General features: G+C 38.4%; 1 long non-coding RNA gene across 2 annotated transcripts; it reads right to left on the reverse strand.

Annotated features, from left to right (window-relative positions):
• Positions 1–7790: 7790 nt before the first annotated feature.
• On the reverse strand, positions 7791–13125 carry LOC124383890. Of its 2 annotated transcripts, none has more exons than XR_006925293.1 (3): positions 12718–13125; positions 10361–10471; positions 7791–10164 (listed from the first exon to the last, which is right to left on the reverse strand). It is a non-coding gene; the product is annotated as an uncharacterized LOC124383890 (long non-coding RNA). The 2 variants fall into 2 exon arrangements; XR_006925292.1 differs by having other exon boundaries at positions 10361–10474.
• Positions 13126–26151: the final 13026 nt, after the last annotated feature.

Consider the following 26151-nt stretch of genomic DNA (forward strand, 5'->3'; position numbering starts at 1 on the left):
TTTTACAATAATGTTTAAAAATGAAGAGAAACATATATATATATATATATATATATATATATATATATATATATATATATATATATATATATATATATATATAAATACAAAATTTGTGTATATAACAATATATGAATTTACCTATAGGAAATATTATAGTCTTTTCTAAACTAGGCATTCTGTCTTAATCTTAATTCTGTCTTAAAGCTATGGAAAGCTTAAAGTGCATTGATTATGATGATATTTCACTTAGAATATCATATTTCACATAGAACTCTATTGAAACCATTCCTATGTTCTTGACAGAAATTCCTTATGATGTCCTTCACATTTATTAGTCAAGTGACACATCAGGGTGGTGTACCTACAACATTTAGATGAAAAGTTTACAATGTATTAACACTTTATATTTGTCAATCAATTATTATTTCACCCTCCCTTATCAATTCCACTTTCTGTGATAATTGAGCTGTAATCTAATTGGTCCAGTGACCCTTTATATAATTAAATGTTATCAAAGCGATCTGTCGGCGAGTGGCAGCGAACAGATGTTGTGTTTCAGTGGAGTAATCAGTCATCGATTGCTGGCCTTCAGTCCATCACAATTACCTTGATTTGCGCAGTTCAGAGTGTGTCCCATCGTCCTGAGTGAGTCTGTGGCCCCCACCGATCAATACTCACCTCCAGCAGCCCTCTGCTCTTTTCTGACTCATCTGTGTATTACCTTAGATGCTCTGGGAGAACACTTGCTCAGGTACACAGGCTGCTCTGTGACCCACAGGCCACAAAATGCATCTTCAGGTTCGTCCTGTTCATGAGGAAGATGCATGGGCGATACCAGAGGTGTATTTCTATTACTGTTGTTCTGTAGACGCCTTTCTTTCTTCATGAGTGTCTCTCAAATCCCTAGACTGTCATAAATGCTTTATCCTTCAAGTTCAATGGCTTTCCATTTTGCGCTCTGGACAATAGATGCGCGCTGCTAAAGAAATCAATAAGAGACAATGAAGAATTCATGCTCGCTGATATGATGTAATCTCTCATTGTTACCTGGATAATATCGAAAGGCTACGTGACTTCATCGCCCGGTGCTTCTTTGTGCCGTCTTTCTGTCTGTCAGTTTCTGTCTGTCAGGCGAGGCAGCATGGCTGTGTGCTGAGAATACGGTTCATCTGCTCTTTCTCATTGGTTTCGTCAGTGGAGCCTTGCAAGTGAAATAATTAGATCAAACAATAGGATTAGAGCTTATTGCAATATAAGAGGCTCCTGCAGCTGTGGCTGAGTTGCACCGCTGAAGAGTTGATCTCTCTGGATGACAGAATAGCACTTCATCAGTGATTTTGGTCAGACCTTAGTAGGACGCACAAGGAACAAAAGGTGCAGGCGGGCTCAAATCTTTGTGATGAAAATATGGCGGTATTCTCTGTAATAACAGAGCATTCCAGATAAATGAAATAATTGTTTTTTTAACTATTTATAATATTGAATTTCTTCAAACATTTCTTCAAATATTGAATTTCTTCAAACAAGTAGACTAATAAGGATTTAGTAAGCAATATTTTAATGTTAATAGTTAATTTTTTTTCTTCCTCTCACAAAAACAAGGAGCGTCTTCGTGGCCTTGTGGCTGCAATACACACCAATAAGGTCAGACAGGATTTAACTGTAGGCTTAAATGTTTTATTTATAGACTCAAATATCATTACAGCAGTCCATCAGGGAGCCCACAGGCTGTTGGCAATAAAAATGGCATCTAATTAACAAAGAGCACAGTAATGGAAGCCTGTATTCAACACTCACAGCACATTTATATTTCACAAATTCACTCCAGGCTATTTACTTTTTCTTGCACTTTTTACAGAATTCATGAATTTCTCATGTTCTTCATTATTATTATCGAACAACAACAAAAAATTGGCGTTTTTAACTTTAGGGACAATCAGCTACTTGGTGGTTCTGTATAAATACATCACATACAAGATTTGAGATTGTAACATGCACATTAACACTGTCAAGTTCTCAATTTATTTTTAAATACTGATGTCTAATGAGTTGTAAATAATATTTCTTTTGTAATAAGTATACTTTATGATTACTGAACAAATACATTACCTCAATGAAATATGGTCACACAGGTTCACACACACAGTCTCGCTGATACACAAACACATCTATAAACAGGACACACACTGTGCAATTCCAGTACACAGCAGCTTAAAAACTCCAGTGTTTGGAGTTGCAGGACATTCCTGCCAAGCAACCAGCGCTGGTGCCGAACAACAGATTAGCAGAGAGTGGAGAATCCTGGCTGCTACCATGATGAAACTTCATGGAAATAACCTGCAACATTTGCACTTTGGGTGGAGAAAATGCTTGCCCTTCCCTTCATCTAGCCACCTGCTTCAGCTTTCTTTCTGCAATTGTTGGATAAAAAAACAGAAGAGTGTTTTTCTCTCAATCCTCACTCACACCGTGTCCTCGTGTGAACCTTCACATTCTGTGTATAAGAAATTTATCAGCAATTGCCAATATTTCTGGGAACAGCCTCCCTCAGTCCATTCTTAGGTTCCTCGAATTTCCACTTTATTCTTACTATACCACAGAGACCAAATAAGCATTAATTATAAATTAGCCAACTTGGGCTATTGCCAATAAGATGGACAGCTCTTGCAAAATACTCCAAAGTGAAGTGTTATTCTTAACGGCAGGTCAGTGTGAAACTCATGTGTCAGCTGCCATAACTGCTAATTAATTCCGCTCGCAAACGAAGCCGTCGACAGTCTCCATCTGCCAGTGTTTAACCTGGCAAAGAGCGATGGGTCGTTTTGTCACGCTCTCATTATGACAAAGTGCTCACCTGTAATTACGACTTTAAACAGAACAAGGGAACATTGAGTAACTTTTATACCTCTGTGTTTAGTTTCATTTTTGTTCTTCTGGAATTTGATAAAAAGCAGCAAACGGCTTGATTCGTGCACAAAAGTAGTGCTGACAGTGATGTATTGAGGAATGCGTTGCACGAGCAAATCAGTAATATCGAGTCATTCAACTGTTCAATCAACTGAAATTCAGCTTCTTTTTGTACTAGTGATTTATTTTTTTCTTTAGTTTATCTAGAGCATATTCCATGAATGAAAGCTGGACAGAAACACCCTGAACATGATGATGATGATGATGATGATGATATGATGGTGATGATGACGTCAGCAATAAAAATCAATATTAGCCACTGTAACATCTTGGCTTAAAAGAACATCATGCTCATGTATCATCCATAATGAAATACTAAATAAGCTTGTTCCAAATGGCTGCCTGCTGTCTATGGTCTGGATCAAGGCAGACTGAGCTGAGTCACAGTGTACTGGACTCAAATAGATAGAGAGAGAGAGAAAGAGAGAGATAGAGAGAGAGAAAGAGAGAGATAGAGAGAGATAGAGAGAGAGAGAATAGTCACAGTGTCATTCTCCACTTAGGAAGTTGACTGGGGGACTCCACTTCCTCTTTATGCTACACTACTACATATGCAGGAATAGCTGAGTGAGATGAGTGGCTACACTTCTGACTCACTGAGTCATATCAAATACACACAGCAATAAATGCATATGTACGATAGATGTGCTGCTAGAGGTTGAAAGATGTGCTGATAGAGGTTGAAACTATAGCTAAGAATTCAAAACCCAAAATCCCCCTAGAAGTTCATATAAAATTTTGTATACACATTAAATATATACAGAAATCCTACTGGATTTTTTTTGTGGTCCCTTGGTTTAGTTGTTGGCCCCTAGAACTGTCACAATATTTTCCCTCACTAGAAATGGTCCTGCTTATAACTTACCTGTAACTATATTCACAGAACTTTCCTAATAGAGAAAAAGGAAGGATCACATTTAGAGTTATATTGCTGAGGCAAGTGAAGATCATACTAGCTGTCTGCACACCAGCATGTCTCTAATGTAATATTAGAATTTGAATATACGATCGCTTTTCTCTCTCGCTGCCTCTTTCTTTCACCCTCAAAGAAAACCCTTGTGGCGCTACAATGGGAAGCATATTCTTCTGTTGCTCTTTGCACACGGTAAAGCTATTCACACATCAGCAAGCCTCTCCTCAGTGTCTTGAGACCCAGTAGATAACAGGAGTCTGGGGCAAGCGTGTGGATGGCCCTGTTTTGCATTTGAATGGCACACCAGAAAACAGTGCTGGATATGTCACTGTAGCCAACAAAGTGGAACAATCAGGAGACCGTACACAACATCCTCACTCTAATGTGATAAACAAATCCATTCTTAACTATTCCTGGTGAAAATGCTTTCGAGAGATTAAGATGAATTAGAAACTCTGCTTAAAAGCAATCAAATATAATTAAAGGTGTTTGATGGCTTTTAATAATTTCTCATTTAGTAGCAAAATGTCCCATTCATTGTTGTGCGGTTAAATTGGAAAACTGAAAAAAAAGACAAATGACAGAGATTAAGAATAAAAAGCACATACATATTTTTTCCTTCCATAATGACTAATTTAAGCGATTATAGAAATGTGGGTAGGATATTTTATCTCTCTCTATATCATGAAAAATATTTCGCATGAGAGCAACAACGTTTTTCCAGCTAATGAACATTTCTGCATTAAAATGCGATCAAAGACATACATCCTATTTTATCACAATGAGCTTCATTTAGGGATGAAGTGAATTGGCAATAAAAGTGACCTGACTGTGCAATAAGATCTCTCTAAGCCCAGAGGCAAGACTGGAACGATCTTGTGCTGGTACTGATTATTCCCGATGAGTAACATGGAGAAGGAAAGAGAAAGGGAGAGAGAGAGAGAGAGAGAGAGAGAGAGAGAGAGAGAGAGAGAGAGTTTGGGTAGCTTCCTGCCCTGCAAATGTACATTATTTCTTGTCCCGATTTTGACAAGGATGCTCTGCAATAAGATTGAGCAACCTGCAGTTATGAGAGAAATATACTTAAGAGCCTCAGTCTGAAGTGTGAGGGAGGGGACCCAGGGGGCATCGAGCATTTAGGCGATCTGATTAATCATCCTGATTAATCTCTCGCACTCTCTCTCTCTCTCTCTCTCTCTCTCTCTCTCTCTCTCTCTCTCTCTCTCTCTCTCTCTCTCTGAGGTGTTAGCTCAGGAGGCCAGGCCCTCATTAAGAGCATGCATCCTGAGAGAGACCACGGTGTACGGAGCAGTGTGAGCAAAGCAGATGAATGAAGAGCCTCATTCATGAATTATCACCTTCTCCACCGTAAGTCAGTCTTCAATCCCTCACACGCTCTCACACGTGAACTCACAGGTTAAAGCGTGTGCTCACACCTACCATTTGCACCAGTGGTGTAGTAATTATGAAAACAAATGAAGGCATCTCGTGTAATAACTTGTGCTTGTGCTTTTATTGTATTTCTTTATTTTGTATTTAACTGTACATTTTCAGTTCAGCATTAAGCATTCTTCAACTCATTCCTGTCACTCCTCTTGAGACTGCTGGGGATTTTCCAAACCGAAATGTTTTTTTTTTTACTCAAAACTCCTCCTGGACAAATATTAGTCACAAGAGTTTGTGAAGTGGGGTGAGATAAAGGAGTGAATAGGGGGGGAGAGAGAGAGAGAAAGAGAGAGAGAGAGAGAGAGAGAGAGAGAGAGAGAGAGAGAGCAAGCAATCACACCAGAATGGGATGAGTGGAGTCCATGGAGATTTTGGAAGCAGTGGATCTGACTCCTCCATTCAATCTGTGCAATCTCCAATCCTAGGTAAATAAATTGCTTTTTAAATAAATTGCTTTGCTACTATCTCTGAAGCACTGATGTGGATACATTTCATACACTGCTATTTAAATGAACTTTAGCTCCAGCAGGCAGAACGCTCTTATTAAAAAATACCTCTGGGTTGGACCGGCCAAGCTAACCTGAAATAAATCAATAAAGTACACAAGGTCCTCTTATACAGACCTGGCCAAGACATTCAAACACACAAGCTAAAAATAAGTAGCATGCACATAATTAATGTAATGGACTTAATGTGTGGTATCAGCTCTTAGAATCGGTATAATGATGATGTGCGCCCGTTCTAAGAGTCAATAAGCCTGAGGATATGAACTTAATGTCTGCCTGTGCCTTTGTGTTCTGCTGAGGGGAGGCAGCCGTCGGAAATGCAGCTCGCTAATGCAGCACATTTCCAATTGATTAATGCTGCAGATCTTATTTGCAGAAACCACATTATGTTCCTGAAGGAAGTTGAGGGAAGATAGGGAATCATTAGAGCTATACACATGGACATATACTAGAACTCCCATAATTTAATGTACTTAAAGGTGTTTAGGTTCTCTTCTTGAAAGTGCAGAAAAAAAGAAATAAATAAACGTAATGATAGAGTCCTCAAATGGATTCCTATTAGTACACACTGTGGCTGGATGATTCATACTGTATGTAGGTGAAAAATAAAAATAACAAAATGAGGACATATCAATGGGTAGGAGGTGATATGGAGCATTCAGCATTCGGCTCAATAGGACGTGGGGTTTGGTAGCATTCAAGGAGTCCATGAAGGCCCTACGGTCTAATAATCTTTTTTTCTAATTGATCCATTGTGTATGCTCTAAAAGCCCATTAGGGTAATCGCATATTAAATATATAAGGACACATAGAATAATTTACACTAGGTTCAGTAAAAACAAATTCTGTTACGACCTAATAACCTTATTCTTAAACGTTTAAAAATTCCACAACCTTCCATAAATCGTTTAGAAATATTTAAAATATCCATCTGACCTCCCACCCCCAAATAAAATATAGCCAGAGTTTAATGTCTGCAATAGACCTACATTTGGACATATTTATTTGCGTTTACATAATTAAATTAGGCCACATAATTACACAGGATCATTTTACATTTTTCATTATATTCATTTCAAATCAGAAATCATTAGCGGGCTGGTTTAACGATCAATCCATGCTGATTATGGCAAATGAGTTTTACACGTATACATGCTGACCAGCTCTAGCTTATGTTTGAATGATGAGCACAGATAGAGTTTGACAGAGAAATATATTCATGTAAATGTGCTTCTCCTGGCATGTGTTAGGCCGGAGCAGGCAGGCACAAGTAGGTGTTGGCTAGTGAGCTACGCTCTGGAGTGTAAATGGATTAGTGCAGATGAAGCAGACAGAAGAGCTTAGGCCATAGTTAGAATAAACAGGATAAACAGTAATCATCTGCCCAACTGTGATAAGAACATAGAAATTGTAATGGATGTATAATCGTACATTTTATCTAAAAAAAATCTTTGCAGCTTTTAATTAGAGTAATGACAAGGGCTGATTTGCATTTGATAGTAATGTAGCCATCAAAGTGTTATTTAGGGAAAAAACATTCTGGGTAATTTATAGATAAATAGTAGATTTGTAACTGAAAATCTAAAACCTAAAAAAAATATATATATATATATATATATATATATATATATATATATATATATATATATATATATATATATATATATATATATATATATATATATATATATATATATATATATATATATATATATATATATATATATATATATATATATATATATATATATATATATATATATATATATATATTATTATTATTATTATTATTATTATTATTATTATTATTATTATTATTATTATTATTATTATTATTATTATTAATATTATTATTTATTTTTAGAATTATTATTCCTACCACTACACTAGGTCTCTGAGCATTTAACATTCTTACACCTGAGACAAAATATTCAAATGCATACATTTCTCTTAAATACAGCTTTATTGATGAAAGCAGGAAAATATATAAAACATAAATTTGAAGCAAAAACTTCATGAACGTACATTCTGTTTGAGGATTCTTGCGGTATATAAACACAGTGTTTGAAAAAGTGCAGTCAGACTGAGGTCATTTGAATAACGAAAAGAGGCCAAGTGATATCATTACACTTCTTAATGAGGTTATTTATCAACAATATTCAATCAAATCTCATTTCTTTACAAGCAAAATGTTCCTATTAAAACAATTAAATTGTAATGTAAATTACACCATAGTAGTAAAATGCATATTCTTTAAATAATGTTTTTTTTTTTGTTTCCAGTAGAGAAAATTTCTGATAAATGTAAGTAAATATGCTATAATGACAATTATAAAGAAAACAATCACTAGGACTGATAATCAATAAAAGAAGGAAATTACAGAGGTTTAGGGGGAGGGGACTCTTGCTCAGGGCTTTTTGTTGTCTGTTGTTGTAGCCTGCATGCTGTTATATTCTTTTAATTTGGGAATATTAGGATTTATTCTTTCAAAATTAATTTATTAAATACTGTATGCTTGGGGTATTTATAGTAAGAGATTAATAATTGTGTAAAAAAAAAAAGAGCTAATAATATATTATTAGAGCTACAATAATATATTATTTCTGTTAGATATTACAGTCACAAAGATTTGTTTATATATTGAAAATTTAGCTGAAAATACATTACGTGTTTATTCATGCTCCCTTAAATAGTTAATGTACTAAAAGAGCATGTAATGAAACACTGTATTTTTTTTCAGTAAATGACACAAATGTGTAAAAAGAAAAAAAAAGAGCGAATCTCATGTTTAGTTAAATAAAGCCGTTTACAATTAATTAACATCCCCTCTTAGAACAAACCTATACTTATGTCAGGAAGCAGAAAATATAGTGAATCAGACATGTAATTTTTCAGTTGTGTGGGTACCCTAGTGGTAAAAGGCCATAACATGTACTTACAAGCTTTTCCACCACTCTCTGTTCATTAAAGCACAGCCAAAAGAATGATAATTACAGGGTGATCAAGAGGAGAGCCACTGAATTGTTTTCTTTAGTCTGCCTGAAATGCTAATGTGTCATTTCAATGTGCTTAATGATAATTAACAGTAAATTGGACTGTTTGCTGATTTTTTTTTAAAACCTCCCTGTTAATACATCCACATTTTTACTCCTCCCTGAATATCCTTTTTTATTCTTTCACATAATATTTAAAAATAAGGAAAAATACATTCCTTCCCCCCCCAAAAAATATATAATAATCTCATGTATATTTATAAGATTTAGCATGTCAAGTAGATCAAGTAGATCCTATTATGCTGCTTAAATGGATTTTCATGGATGTTAGACTTTCGAATGCACCATCATATGCGGTGACTGATACATATTCATGATATGTGTCGGCTACATAGAAAGCAGAGCTCTACTCAATCTAAGGCTGTGGTAATTGTTTATCTGCTGTGTGTTCTCTTCCACTCACGCTTCCTCGGCGCATAAAATTGAGCTGTCGTTGGCATGGTGGACATTTTTTTTTGTCAGCCCTCGTGGTGCGGCAGGCTTCCGCATGGAACCCCTGCACGATAAATGTCATTTCTAAAATCAATTTGCATGAAAAAGGGTGGAGTGGAAAGTGAAGAGTGTGTGGTCCTAAGGACGGATAATAAACGCCGTAGACTATGTACATTGCCTTCTAGAAAGCTGCATATCTACTATGATTATGCTACTTCTTGTACCAATACACACAGGGATAAGAACATTGCTAGGAATCAAACATAAAATGTAGGTTTATAGGTTTATGTACAGTTCTAAAAAAAAAAAAAAGCTGGGTAAAACACAAGTGCAAATGGTAATTTCAAATAATTCTTTTTCAGCAAACAGATATTCATTTTCCCAAAAGGAATAAGGCTACATGGTGAACAAGCCCCATCTATAGAGACTCAAAAAACACAAATATATATCACACAAATAAACACAAGATCTGTCTGTGATCTTGCTTGTTCAGTGACCTGAGTGTTAGCTTTGGTATTGTGTGTGTGTGTGTGTGTGTGTGTGTGTGTGTGTGTGTGTGTGTGTGTGTGGTGGGCAGGTGGGCTCTTTGGCCTCTGTGCTCTCTCTAGTCCCCTGCCGTCACCGCCGACATGACTCTCCTCGACTACGCGTATTCTTAAGCAATAACAACGTGATCCGTATTATCCACCCAAGAATACCCGTCACCGAAGAGAGTCTTTCTAAGGAGAAAGCAATAGCGGAATCGCAAGCATTGTCCTCAGCCGTTTGGCAAACGCTAAGGCCTTTCAAAACAATTGATTGAAGATGATTTGCGGCACAAGGCAAGGCCCCATCAATGGTCTTTCTGCAAACAGAAATCGACATAGTGCATTTTTCAATCCATGCTTGAGAGTACATGTGTGGCAATAGCTTTGACTTCCAACAGCGCGTGCCTGTCAGATGAAGAGAGTGTATGTGTGTGTGCGTTTGTGTGTGTGGGGGGGTTGTTGGGGGAGGTGATGGATTGCACCACCCCTCACCTATCTTTGTATGGCACTTACCTGGACCGGTGAGGTTTTAAACACCCGGCTCATGCTGTGTTCCTCCAGCACCAGCGCATGAGATGCTCCCCATCTCGACATCGTACACAAAAAAATCCCACTGAATCGCTCCTGCTGGAAAATAGACAGAAGGAGGTTAGGGTTCAGTGGAGAGCTCGTGACCTTTCAAGCCTCTCTACACATTACTGTGTCCAGCTCTTCACACACATGCACCATGCCATTTATCTCAACCCAGAGAGAAGAGAGGGCCAAAGACAAATTGTTCATTGAGACCATAAGGAGAGTTCTATATGCTAAAAGGAATTCTAATGAAGCATGTCCAAATCTAACCCCCTAATCCCCTTCCACAACACACACACACACACACACACACACACACACACACACACACACACACACACACAGTGTATTTTTGTGAAATGTCATTCCATTTATCATTTCATTAAATAAACATTTCACTTTATGCAAATCGAATCATTTAGACTACAGATAAAGGCAGTGTGTGTGTGTGTGTGTGTGTGCTTCCAATTAATTTTTTCATTTTAGCAAAAATTGTTACTAATCATTTTATTATTTCAGGGGTAAATTGTAATGCTAATTTGATTACAGCAAAGTATAATTCCTCGCATTAAATGCAATAGTTTTCAAGCTAAAAGCTAAAAGTAAACAGGATAAATAATGCATAGTATTTAAAGTAGTAAATGAAAAAATATTTTCTTTCTCGCACATGAATATAAATTACTTGCTCCATTTAATTGATCTACTTTTTAATCAATATTACTGATTAAGTAATTCAGGCAATGCCACCTGCATTATAATCATTACTCATTGCTTTTTTTTTTTTTTTTTTTGGGGGGTGGGGGTGTTATTATGTTGACAGGAACTGAAAACTGAGAAGTGTTCGATTAAACAGCTATGTTTTATTTATTTTTTTCAGTACAAAATAGATATTAAAATGTTCCTTTTATATTTGGACCGAACAGAAAATAGAAGAAATGCCAAATTTCGAGGAAAATTTGGAAAATATAAAATGCTAAAATAGTAGAACTTAAATAAAAAAATTAGGAGGATATTCTAAAATGCTAAATAATGTATTTATTTATCTAATTCGGACCATATAAAAAAAAGAAAAAAATTTCATTCATTTCATTCAAATGTATCGTATGACATGATATTCCATGATATTTCAAAAAAGGAATAATGTTCACAAGACTGATACAACCAACAGAAACGCATTTACGCCATTTTAACTAACAAATGCAAAGACGACAAGCAGAAGCCCAAGAAGACAGAGGAAAGGCAACAAACTTACCCTTACTAAACTCCAGTAATAGAAGAAAAAAAAGGTAGAGGTGATGGGTGGAGAATATACAGTGAAAGGAAGAGAGAGAGGGAGAGAGGGAGCTGGACTGAAAGACTGAATATAACAAAAGCAGCTTTGGAGCATCACGGTGCTGTAGCAGCCTGCTGCTCTCTTACCCCAGTCACACAGCCCCCCAGCCCGCTACACAACGGACGCACCTCTTGAACAAAACACACTCACGCACACACACACACACACACACACACACACACACACACACAAAGCTGCCCTGACGCAGGGCAACGCTCACCCAGCATTCCTGCCCCAGGGCTCTCTCTCCATCTCTCTCTATCCATCTCTGAGACATCATACACTCTCTAACTCAACACAGCAGCCAGGGATTCTCCTTCCATCACCAACTGTGAGAATTAATCAATGCCTCTTCATGCAGATCTATTTCTGTTTATCTTCAAAGTTCCTCCAGGTGCACACACATCTTTCCTCCCAACCAATTATTTTTTCCCCCTCCATTATTTTGTTGAATCCTTACCCACCTCTTTATAAGTCCAATGCTGTAAATTTATGATGGAATGGCACAGTAGCCTTATAGCAGGCTCTAATTTTTTTTCAGCCTAGCATTGAGCATCATTGAATGAATCTGTATGCTTTGCCTCGCCTCGCCTCCACTTCTCTGCCCCTCTCTCCACGAGAGAGCTCCGTGTTGCCCTATTCCACCCCACATAAAAAAAAAACACTTCTGGCTGGACCCTTTACTGATTGCAATTTAATTGCAAAGAGACCATGAATATGGTAATATACTCTTGACAGGAGGGCTTTAGATAGGGGTAGCGAATCACAAAAAAGGCACGAAATAAAAATAAAATAGGAAATAAATGCAAAAAAAAAAAAAAAGAAAGAAAGATCCATATTTTTTGTGCCAAATCTACCAAAACAAATATTAACAGCTAGAAATTTCTTGGTGCTATGTTTTTTCTTAAAAAGTGAAAACAGCATGGAGACATGAGAGATGTCCACATGTGTGGAAGTCACTTACCCTCCCAGCACTCAGATCCAGAGTCTGTCTCCTGCAGAGCATCTGCGGCGTGAGATTTCTGCCTGTGATACGGTCAGGATAGCAGAGCACCAGCTCTCCGCAGTGCTTTCGATACAGTTAAAGAGCCACAGAGAGAGAAAGAGAGAGAGAAAGAGAGAGAGTGAGAGAGAAAAAGGCGACGAGGCAGCGAGGCAGTCCCAGGGTGTACAGGTGGATGCGGATGCAGCATCCTCACCGGGATGCTCGATAAAGAGGATCAAAAGCCCACTTCTCACTCCCGAGCCAGTTGTTGCTTGACACAGCGAATGAACTTAAGGCACAGAAGAGAGCGAGGTAGAGGGAGAGAGGGTAGAAGAGAGAGAGAGAGAGAAAGAGAGAGGGAGAGAAAGCAAGAGACCATGAGGGAGAAAGGAGAGTGTGTGCGTGTTTGTCGTGTGTGAGAGAGGGAGATAGAGAGGGGAGTGAGGGAGAGGCAGAGAAGGGGGGAGAGAGAGAGAGAGAGTGAGAGAGAGAGAGAAAGAGGAGGGTCTGAGTGAGTGACTGACAGGAGGAGAAGGAAAGAGAGAAAAAAATCTATCCAGTGTCAGTCCACCGCCTTGTAGCATTTTTTTTTTAAATACTGCCCCCCCATTTCTCTCTTTCTCTCTATCCCCTCTCCCACCCCTCCTAGCTCAGAGGAAGGGAGAAAATAATTAGATTTGAGCCACACACGCTTCCCAAGCGCACCGACTTGTGGATCCGAGACTTCTAATGGTGGATTAATTGAGGGAGATCTGACGTGCTACATGCTCCACAGGCGCCCAATCCTGACTTTCCCAAACGGAGCGTGACCCCATACCCCCTCACCACCTTCTCCACTGTTAACACAATAAAATAGAATAATAAATAAATAAATAAATGAACTGCCATTGTGAAAATGACTGCACTCACACACTCCACACACTCCACACTTCTCCCAGCTCTGTTTGCTGACTGGCACTGCGTAGTAGGTCATGAAAAAGAGAAATGTAAACCATTAGGCAGTCTGATCCTGTCTTCTTATTAGGAAAAGTAACACTCGTGCTCTTGTCAACAGCAGACATATGGAGTGGCTGAACATCTTTCAGAATGACAGCGTTAAAACACTAAAGTAGAAAGAAATCCTTTTTTGTGAAAAGGGAAAAAAAGGAAAAAGGAAAGACATTCCATGAAATGAAAATAAAGCAAGGGAAAAAGGAAAACACCAAGCAAATGCACTTAATTTCATTCAGAATGATGTAAGGTTGCCTTAATGCCAACAAGCCTTTTAACTTCCCACAATGGGACTGACTTTTGAAGCTGACATTTCCGATTACGGAAGCCTAAAATGATTTGAAAGGGAGCAGTATTCCTTCTCTCTCTTTCTCTCTCTCTCTCTCTCTCTCTCTCTCTCATTCTCTCCCTCTCTATTTTCCATGTAAGTAACATAGTATTGTGAAAATGTTAACACCACACACACACACACACACACACACACACACACACACACACACACACACACACACACACACACACACACAGCAGGCTTCTTTTTCCTCTTGTGCAGCACCTTTCCTTTTGACACTATATAGATTAATCTCTATTAAAATGCTATCAAACAGGTACATGGCAGAGATTCTGCAGAGCAAGGATGAAGAACAGCAAGTGGTGTGTTCTGCCCCATGAAGAAATACAGCTCTCACTTGTTATAAAAACCCGGTAGTCCCAGTGTGCACTCATTTGTTCGTAAAGGCATTTTTTAAAACCAAATGGCGAAAACATACAAATCATATCTATATTTGGGACAAATGAAGAGAAAACTGCTCTAACTGGTTATTGGATTATAATACAAAGCAGACAAAGAAATCAGACATGGTGAATTTCATGCCAAAGACAGCCATCTACTGCCCCCTGTTGACCAGTTGATTGACTGAGCAGCAGGGCCTTCATTGTTCCAGGCAACCAATCCTTATTGGGAAGGCGCACGCAGCAATTACAGGGGAACAGCCCATAATTCTTTATCAAGAGCTAATCATGCCAAGTGACAAACAGCAAAGCCGAAGACTTCAAATGAAGCGGAGCAAAGACAAGGCAGGGAGCTCTCTGCAGGCTGTGCCAAAATGAAGAGAAATGCAGGTGTGAAGGGGGAGAGAGAGGCAGAGACGAGGGAAAGAACAGAGTGAAAGGGAAGCTTTTGCGCTTTCTCTCTCTCAAGGAGAAGTGCGGTTCTCTAACAAATCCCCAACTGCTTCGGTTTTCATTCCTCCAAGGCCATCACTCAGCTGGCCACAAAGACATACACATAATGAAAAATATTCTCGCCTCCCTCTCTCTTCTCTCTTCTCGACTTTCTGTTTTGTCTTTCTTTTCTTTCTTTTTTTTTGGACAAAAAGTACCAATTAAGGTGAGAGTGTGTCAATGTGTAAAAGTGGAGAAAGAAAGAAAGAAAGAAAGAAAGAAAGAAAGAAAGAAAGAAAGAAAGAAAGAAAGAAAGAAAGAAAGAAAGAAAGAAAGAAAGAAAGAAAGACCTGTCTCATCCCTTTGATTGGTCATGCTAAATTAATTGAAATGGGCTTTCCAAAAAGGGGGGTTGCATTCATTTGGTCATCATCAATGATGAAGGTCCAGTGTGAATGTCTTTCTATAATGTTTTTTTTTTATGGAATGGTACAGGCACCTCAGTTATGACTGCAGTCTTTCAATTGCTTTTGGAGGGACCTGGGCCTTTTTCAATCAATAGGGTGTAACAAAAGTCCTGTTCCAGGTTCAGAAAGCTAAACAAAAATAAAGGAAGAAAGCAAATGAGATGAAATAAATGAATACCTGCTTCATATCATGCACACTGTGCTCTGCTACACAAGCGGCACATGAGTGTCGCTGATCAGATGCACAGGCGCCGGCTCCCCATCACCTCTAACACATATGTGAGTGGATTATAATGATCTGCCATTAGTGCTGGTATATTTATGTTGCTCATCGTGCAAGCTAAAACGCATTACTTCATTAGCAGCTGCTTGCTGCTGCAACTATTCCCTCTTTGTGCAAAAAGGGGAGTGGGCATTTTCACTCTACATAGAGAAAGAGAGAGAGAGAGAGAGAGAGAGAGAGAGAGAGAGAGAGAGAGAGATGGTTTATTCAAATTTGATGCACTCAATTTATTCACCTCGTGGCACATGGTAGTTGCAAAAGAGAATGTTCACCTACTCGTGCAACACTGCTGTGCCAAAAGGCTGGGCAATATTCCAGCTCGACACACATACCCACACACACACACACACACACACACACACACACACACACACACACACACACACAAATACACACAGGATGTTACACTTTCATAGACTTAACAAACACAAAGTAGCCCAGACACACACACACACACACACACACACACACACACACACACAAACAAATGTCCAGTAAATACAATTTCTTCAAATAAACGTGGGCTGAAACACACTCTGGGGATGGAGAGGATATGGGTAGGCAGTAAAGGCCATACTCAGTGATGCCTGTAACCAAATGGTATTCTCTCTCAACGTGGGCATTGTAAGAATGCATTATTAAAGAATGTATCGCCCCAGGCTACAGCTACAGCCAACAATAAACAGAAAAAGGGTAATATTTTACTGAAAGACATAAGTGGGCTCTGTGTAATTTGTGCCTATCTTCTCAAAGTGGCTGCGCATCTGTTCTCAATGTTTTTTTGTTTCGTATTTTACATACGCATGTGTGTATGTTCATGAAGATACACCTGTAGTGTTAGGAAAGGGAAAGTGCCTCATATAGCACATAATTCATAGTGTGTATAATGATGAAAAATACTGTATACAGCCAGTCAAAAGTTATTGAACACCTGGAGCTTCTAATGCTTTATTGCGGTTTAATCACTATTATTGCCAGAGACATAACAAAAATAATACAGAAAAGCAATTAAATAAAGAAATCTAAATCTTCGTGTGACTTATTAACTGTTCGCTCGCAGACCCTAATGGGACTCTGGATGAATGCTTTATTAAAGTCAAGTGCATTTTGGAGGATAAATCTGTACGTCAGTAAACGTAGTAAAGGTAATATAAGAATATGTGCTGGGGTACAAGAACTGGATTTGAGTGATGAAGAATTTTGGCCTTATTTCAATTATATTAGGTCTAGATTGTTCCGGTATTATAGTTGTTTTTACCATTTCTTACTCACTAAACATTTAAATTATAAACATTTTCTTTTCAGATCATTGTATTACAAGATATTTAAAGTATTAAATATACACAAAATGTCTGTGATCTGATCCATGCTCTAGGCTTACTGTGATGTAGTGCTGCTCTGCTATTACGGAGTCTACCCTGCTGTACCTGGATTATCAGGCAGAGCACTGGAGACCCCTGTCTGCCATATGTTACTGTGCACCACCACAACACTGCGCCCGTGCTGGTACATGCTGACCTCTAGCTCAGAATGATTATTCACACATTTACATCAAAGCTGTTGATATAGAGACTTAACTTGGAATAGGAGTTTTGGTCAAATCACTCAAGAGACCAAGAACAATGGATAAAAGCCCAAACTTGACACATTTAAATAAACTATAATGTTAAACTTACTCATTCGGTTTTTACTGAACAGTCTTGTTAGCAAGATTATTATTAAAGAAACTATGCAGGGTCCTTGTATTATTATTATTAGTAGTAGTAGTAGTAGTATCATATTTACCTTTACTACATTTGGCAGACACCCTCACCAGAGCAGTGAACAGGTAAGGGCCTTGCTCAAGGGCCCAGCAGTGGTAGCTTCTTGGTGCTGGGATTTAAACTTGTGTCCTTCTGATTCAGAGTTTAATGCCTTAAGCAAACCAACCTGTATTGTTATTATAACTATTATTACTATGACTCATCATATAACAACAATAGCCATAAACTATGACTATAGTTGTTATTATATTGTTATCATCATATTGTTATTATATGTAAGTACATTCACAGAAAAAAGGCATCACATTAGAAAATATGTAATAAAGCCAACATATGAGAGCAGCATATGGCACTATAACGCTAAGAAATTAAACTCCACACAGGTATTGAATCAGCCCCACTGGACTCTTTCTCCAGGATCATAAACATTGCACCTTCAAAGAACAGACTTTCCACTCTAATCAGCAGTGCTCTTAAATATTTAAACAATTGTAGATAATTAGCATGTAAAAGTACCATGTCAAACTTATTCCTTATATTAAGTAAACAACAGGTTTTATCTAGTGCATGTATTTTATATATACAATGCATCCAGAACGTTTTTACATCGCTTAACTTTTCCACATTTTGTTATGTTACAGCCTTGTTCAAAATCGATTAAATTCATTATTTTCCTTGAAATTCAACAAACAATACCCCATAATGACAACATGAAAGAAATTTGTTTGAAATCTTTGCAAAAATATATAAAATCAAATGTACATAAGTATTGACAGCCTTTGCCATGACACTCAAAGCTGAGCTCAGGTGCCTCCTGTTTTCACTGATCATCCTTGAGATGTTTCTACAACTTGATTTGAGGCCACCTGTGGTAAATTCAGTAAATTGGACATGATTTGAAAGGCACACACCTGTCTATATGGTCCCACAGTTAACAGTGCATGTCTGAGCACAAACCAAGATATGAAGTCCAAGGAATTGTCTGTAGACCTCTGTGACAGGATTGTAAAGAGGCGCAGATGTGAGGAAGGGTACAGAAAAATTTCTGCAGCATTAAAGGTCCCAATAAGCACAGTGGCCTCCATCGTCCATAAATTGAAGAAGCTTGGTACCTCCAGGACTCTTCCTAGAGCAGCCGCTAGGCCAAACTGAGCAATCGGGGGGTAAAGGGCCTTAGTCAGGGAGGTGACCAAGAACCCGATAGTTACTCTAAAAGAGTGTTTCTCTGTGAAGAGAGGAGAACCTTCCAGAAAAACAACTATATCTGCAGCACCCCACCAATTAGGCCTCCTCAGTAAAAGGCACATGACAGCCCACCCGGAGTTTGCCAAAAGGCATCTGGAGGACTCTCAGGAACGAGAAAATAAGATTGAACTCTTTGGCCTTGATGCCAAGTATCATGTCTGGAGGAAACCAGGCACCACTCATCACCTGGCCAATACCATCTCTACAGTGAAGCATGGTGGTAGCATAATCATGCTGTGGGGATATTTTTCACTAGCAGGAGAGACTAGTCAGGATCGAGGGAAAAATGAATGCACCAATGTACAGAGGCATTTTCTTGATGTGTCTGATGAGACTGGGGTGACACTAAGCAAACCGCCAAGTTAACAAATTAGTGGCTACGGGACAACTCTGTGAATGTCCCTGAGTGGCCCAGCCAAAGCCCAGACTTGAACCCGATTGAAAATCTCTGGAGAGATCTGAAAATGGCTGTGCACCGACGCTTCCAATCCAACCTGATTGGGCTTGAGATGTTCTACAAAGAAGAACGGGAGAAACTGTGGACAAAAAGGTGTACCAAACTTGTAACATCAAACTCAAAAACACTTGCCAAAGGTGCTTCAACAAAGTATTGAGCAGTGAATAGGCTGTGAATACTTTTGTACATGTGACTTTATTTTTTCAGTTTTTTTTTATTTTAAATAAATTTGCAAAGATTTTAAACAGACTTCTTTCACGTTGTTATTATGGGGTATTTTTTGTAGAATTTTGAGGAAAATCATGAATGTAATCCATTTTGGAATAAGGCTGTAACATAAAACGTGGAAAAAGCGTTGTGAAAACTTTCCAGATGCATTGTAAATTTTCTAGTTGCACACTGACAGGTAAAAGTGTTTGAACACCCAATATTAAGGCATTTTTGTTTAACTGATTTCTACAAAATGTAAACCTTTTCAAGAACAGACATGACTCTTTGTACTAAATGTCCCATTAATTGAATAATGCTGGAAATATATTTCATTGGAACAATTTACATTCGATCTAATCGGGCGGAAAAACTCCAGGATCTTTATCACACTAATTATGCACTTGTTGCAGAGCACATATTCATATATTACAGTTAATATTACCACTGTCTATGAGTCTTTTATCTATAGGCTTAACAGATTTATCGTGCAAATGCGCCTGACTTTAATAAGGCACTTATTTAGAGTTTTATTAGGATCTGAGAGCAAGTAGTTAATAACTCACACAAAGAGTTCACTTTCTTTATTTAATTGCTATTTTGTATTCTATTGTTTTGGTTTGTGGCAATAATGATAATTAAACTGCAACAGTATATAAGAAATGGCAGGAGGACAAAATCTTTGGACTGTGTATATCTCATGCATACTGTCATATGCATCTACATGAATTGAGATCATTATATACTTAATGCTAATTGTTTTCACTTATAATGTCATTTACCCGTTTTTGGATTCTGATTGGGGAATGTGTTACAAGTAGAAAATGCATTGCATCTATATTCATGTATGGTGCATATGAGTGACCATTGCCTACAACCCTAAAAAAATTATAATTAAGTAATACTTCATGCTTCATGTCTCTAAGAATGCATACATGCACATTTGATTGTGCAGGCATCTATATTTTTGTGTAAATATTCAATGCAAACTACAGCTAGGTATGCAAATTGCATTCATTCTCATGCAAATTATTTGCTAGTTATTAAAATGGGAGACCTTGTTTGGAAAAGCTGCCACCCCAGTGGGTTTTAGTGTTTCAATGGACAGTGAGCACAAGTGCTTCTAATGCACCCTACGCACACTGAACAAAAAGCTGATTAAAAGTTGTTTAGAGCAACTTATTTGCGTCAGGAAAAAAAAAGCCCCAAAAGCATGATGTGTGGCAGTGCATATAAAAAGCCTTTCTATATTAAGCTCGAAATCTCAGTGGACACAGGAGATATATCTTTCTCCTCTGGAAAGCTCTCTGTGTTGCTGTCACCTATCAATTGTGGCTGGCTGGCTGTCGTCCAGAGCCTCTTCGAGGGCCAATCTCATCCTGCCGTCTGTCTGTCAATAACGACAAAGCAAAATTATTGCACGCCACCAGATATTTATGACCAGTGAGCTTAAACCTGACAGGACAGTTCCATATTCTTTGAGTCTTGAGCCTGTGAATTGGCACAGAGATTGACCTCTGCTGCAAGTCATGACTCTGACTCATGGAGGGTGAGCAAGAGGTGTTTGATGTGAAGTCACAATCCTAAAACATTGGGCCACACTCTGGCTCCCACTGTGCCCTGCTCTGCCCCCGAAACAGCCTCATTATCCAATTAACACCACTCTCAGAGGGGATGGATGTGTATGTCTGGGTCTGTGTGTGTATCTTGCAAGCACTCCGTCAGTACTTGGATCTGCTCCACAGGAGAAAAGCCTGCTCGACTGTCAGCACTCAGCGTGAGCCATGTAGAGAGGCTTTGTGTAAACATAGCTGGGTTGTTGTTTGCATGCCTCTGTGTGTGTGTGTGTGTGTGTGTGTGTGTGTGTGTGTGTGTGTGTGTGTGTGTGCGTGCATGCTTGTGGGTGCGCACGGTGCTAAATTATACCGCACTATGTGTTTTTGTATATGTGTGGGTGAGTGTGGGCGAGTACAAGTTTCAAACGTGACAAAATCCTAAATGCCACAATCTCAAGAGCTGAACTAGCTTCGAAATTAGATACCACCACCACAACAAAAAAATATCATGCACACTGGTAAATGGATGAAATCTTTCAAAAAAAATTTGTTGCCTTTTTTGAATCCCATTGGAGTAGTGGACTATTTGTGCCCTCTTCTTGCTTTGCGATTTGATCATTTCATAAGGCACGGCACGGAGACTAGGGCTGGACAGAAAAGCAGCTCTTAATTTAACTCTCCTCTCTTCTGCTCCACTGCGCAACCTGGACCACAGAGAACAGATTTGCATGCAAACAAATGCGTACAAGTTCCAGGACGTCGTCTGTGTGTGAGGGAAAAAAAAAAGGTGCTGCATAATGTGAACTTATTTGGGTTGATTCCTGTCCAAAAAAAAAAAAGTTAATAACCAGCCAGTTAGGTTGTCTGTTTATATTTTCAGGATGTTTACTTCTTCCTTTCTGCATCACTTGCTTGCATGCGATTATTTTTGGCACATGTACTCAAGTTTACTCTTGAACGATCAGATATTTACATGGTTGAGGGAGACGGAGTTGAAGCGTGGCCAGTTCAGTGACACATGAAGTGTTGAAGTGTTCTGCTGGTTTCTGTGACACATGACACTGGACAAGTGGGCTGAGAGTGACAGAATCACACTCATACAGACTTCTGCAAGGCTGCCATCTGCTTTCAGGAAGGCACTACCACCACACAAACACACATGTTCCCAGTCCTGTACTGTAGTTCAATTAAATAGAATCATGTATTAATACTTGACACTTGCCATTTATCCTTGGGTTTACACATTGAGCACTAGATACAGAGTTGGGAAAACCGTTAATCCAATGCACTCGGCCCATGTCTTTTTGTTTGTTTTTTTGTTTGTTTGTTTGTTTGATTTTACCTGAACACTTCAATTGCAAGGTCAGGAAATGGTAGCTAACACAATGTAGTTATGTAGGCTGATCTAGTTTTGCTCCAAACTATGATACTGTCCTGTTATCCAGTACACAAACCATATTATTTGAGTATGCTTTGTGTCTTTATACCTTCTAATACCTTTTTAATTGTGTGTAGTAAACAGGAGACTTGTATGGCAGCTTTGCACTGGATTTTGCTCAGCTTTTCTTGCTCATTCATTTCCCTATATGTTACTGTTTAAAGATGGCCTCTAATCAGTGAATGGTATGTAATCCAAGTAATTAAAATCATACCATTCACTGATTAGAGGCTATCTTTAAACAGAGCTTTTCTGTTGTAAAGTCGAAAGGTTTCTTTTCTTTTCTAACAAGCAACTATGGAAATCTGCTTGTTCAATGCATGGGGCTAAAACTGCCTATTACAGTAATTAGCTAACATTTAGACTTTTGTTCAGGGGTTAATAATTGCCTTATTTGTTTCATTGACAAACCAGTATTTATTGTTTGGTCTGACTTACCTCGAGTAAGCAGTCCTGATTTGTTGTGGTGATGTTTGTGCTGTGGTTTTCTGAGAGGTACAGGAGTCTGATTTAGGTTTTTGAGTAGGCAGTTAATTGATGCAGAGAAGCAGCATGGTGAGGGCTGTGTGATGGCTCTTACCAGAAGCCAGCCATGAATCACTCAGGCAAGAGGTGACAGCAACATGGCACTCAGGAGATTTATACTCAGATCACCATCACTTACAGGAGCCCCGATGACGAACCATACTGATCTGTCTGCTATCTCTTCCACTCTTTCTCCACATCTCACTCTCCCTCTCAATGCAATTGCTCATAATTCTTCCTTCCATCAGATGTACAGTATCTTTGCTGAAAACACTTTTGGGCCAAATTTGAAATCTTAGTGAATGTCCAACACACTGAAGGACTGCAATGGCTTAATTGACTCTGTTTTTTTAACAGAATATTTCCCTTCGTGCCGGATTTTTCAGGAACTTCTTCTGCTTGTCATTTTGTTTGCTCTGCCAGGAGTGACCCAGATGTTTCTGAATAGATTGGATTGCCTTGTTCTTTTTTGCAGGCCCTGAAGGACTTGTCTGCGCACCCAACGGATTCACCTTTTCACCACAGCCCATTGAACAGAGATGGATACAAGGCAACTGCAAGGCTAAGGGTGGTGACCCTTTTGACTGAGTGGGAAATAGACTTGTTCAGGTTCAAGATTACAACATCATTTTCTGCACAGCTCCAGGGTGAATTTGATGCAGAGCTAGTTGTCCAGTCACAGGAGAGTTTTTAAGATTTTCTTTCATACTTCTGTACAGTACTTCTTTGATGTGTTTCCTTTACTGTCTTCTTAAAGACCAGTAACCAACTATTTTATTCCCAGATTCAGAAGAGTTTCGCTTGCTTTAAGTGTAAGTAAACATGGTCTGCTGTTTCCTACCTGTAATAAAAAAATGGTTTCAAAAGTCAAGACACTAATTTGATGTTGTAAACTTTATATATGCAATTTAGGCTGAAATCTTGCATTAAAAAAATATATATTCTAAAAAATATACTTATCTTCTGGTGCTATATTCAGCAGATCTCTTACGGTATCATTTTGGTCATGTGTAACAAAGTAATTGATTTTTTAATGGACATTCCTACATTTAGCTATTTTCCCCAGACTAGAAAATACCTGTTTGAAATGATTTACAGTTAGATAATGAAATATTGATCCTGTAATCTCAGATATAAACATTATGGAACTGATATTGATACGTTTATATTTTGGACAAAATAGGCAATACTCTCTCTCTCCTTCCATAGAGCACAGAATGCTACTAATGTTCCTTTTTACACTCATAGCGAAACACACCACACTGTGCAAGTCAGATTTTATTGATTTTACAGATGATTTTATCCCCGAATCGGTGGTACTTGCCACATAGAAAGCAGAAAGCCCCCCTTTTAATAATGAGTATATAGTATATTCTGTATATCTGTGTAAGAGTTTTTTAGCAAATGTCCTACAGCTGCATATTACTGGGTTTTCCGCTATGTCACAGCATATGGCACTATTTCTTGGGAGCGTAGTCAACCCAACCGCTGCTGATGGAGTCGACTGCAGCTCTTCACATGCAGGCCCTGATCACTGCCAGTGATTGATCCCCTTGTTTTTATCAGCTCTAATTAAACATTTAGAGCCACAGGCTCCCTGTTGCTCAATGTAATTTCCTCTAAATTCAAAAGTCTTGCAGCCCGAGAAATCTTTATTATTGGCAATGAACCCAGTGCGATAATGAGCAAATAGGATGAAACACCCGGTTTAGCAGCCCCCTGTCCCATTTTTGGAGAGGAGGGGGAAATGTGGAGAAAGAGCAGGCGGAGTTGGGTGGGAGACAGGGACACATCAACAGCAGCAGCTCATTACCCAAAGATAAGGACATGTTCACAATCATGCCTGCATTCAGGGGGAATGGGGGCAATTTACAACCAGGAGTACAAATAAAAAAGAAGAATAGTATTTTGCTGATTGGAAACTGGACAACGCTGTAACACACACAGACACTGAATTTTTCAAAGATATATTTTGTGTCTTCTTGATGTATAACGCAATACCTGTATCCGTGTCTGTATTCGTATAACGTTCCACATATTCAAACTTGTATATGTATTTAAACCAAAGGTGGGTGTGGCCTAAACTTTTTACAATTATTTTATGTACTGAACCATGATGTCCTTAACACCTAAAACACCACTTATATCCTTAAAAGATGTCCAGCAATTGAGCGGTTTCTGGATTAGGCCCAATCATATTATAAATTGTAGGAAAAAGCTTCTCTGCTTTATGTAAGGGATATTCAGTGGTGTTGAAACAATAAGAAAACGAATAGATATTGATCTTACTGACAAATAGGATCTATAAATTCGTTTTACTTGATATATACAGTTTCCTGAAATCAAAATGTGTTTTGCTCTATTATAAGTAAAAGTCAAAAATCATAAATCAGTACTAATGTTAAGTTTTAACTCCTACTTACTATTATTCTGGACCAAAAACTTCTGTCATTCCTGTTCCTTCAGTACTGTTACCTTTCTTTACTTTTTCTCACTCTGCTTTCTTGCATTTAGTAAATAATACTAATTATTATTGTAGTAGTAGTAGTAGTCATGGTTGAAGAGAGAGATGAGTCATCACAAATCTTCTCACCTAACTGTGACAACAAGAAGGTTGTGGAATGCACTAAACATGATTTTACACAATCTATAGTTATGATGTGATTATTTCAAAATACAAAATAAATAGTGATGGATGGCAGCTAAAGGTAAAAACACTATTGTCTTAATAAACCACCAGGAGCCGTCATAACAGCTCTAAACACACTTTAGTGAAGATTTTCCAAGTTACATGCACCATTCTATAGGGGAAAACCACAAGATATTCCCTAAATTGTTGTGATGGTGATGGTGAATAGGTGTTCAACTGGGTTAAACCTGTTGCCCTATGGATGGGGGCATCATTTTGAAAGAGACCGTTGTTACCAGAAGTCACCAGCTCTTATTGATAACAAATGGGCTGTGGTCAATTTGTGACTGTAAGTTTCTGTACAGTGTGTGTGAATGTAGCTTTATTTTTTATAGAGCAAGTAATGCAGTTTAGACAAGCTGAATTAGAGTAGCAGCCTCCCCAAGGTCCTAACACCCTACTCACCCTGTGAATTATGAATTCAGAGATATGCTGGCATGTTTGAATAAAGAAGAACGAATGAGCTAAATGCTGATTTAAATGAATAGATTTTTAAGAGGTGGGACTTTGGGGTAGCCCGGCAATAGCACTGTCCATCATATATTACTGTCCACATATTCACAATATTTGAAACCACAGGAAAACCTTCCATGTCCCCTCCATGCCTATGTATTAACAACATTAAGGCC

The sequence above is a fragment of the Silurus meridionalis genome, chromosome 4, assembly GCF_014805685.1.
Source record: "Silurus meridionalis isolate SWU-2019-XX chromosome 4, ASM1480568v1, whole genome shotgun sequence".
NCBI classification, from domain to species: domain Eukaryota; kingdom Metazoa; phylum Chordata; class Actinopteri; order Siluriformes; family Siluridae; genus Silurus; species Silurus meridionalis.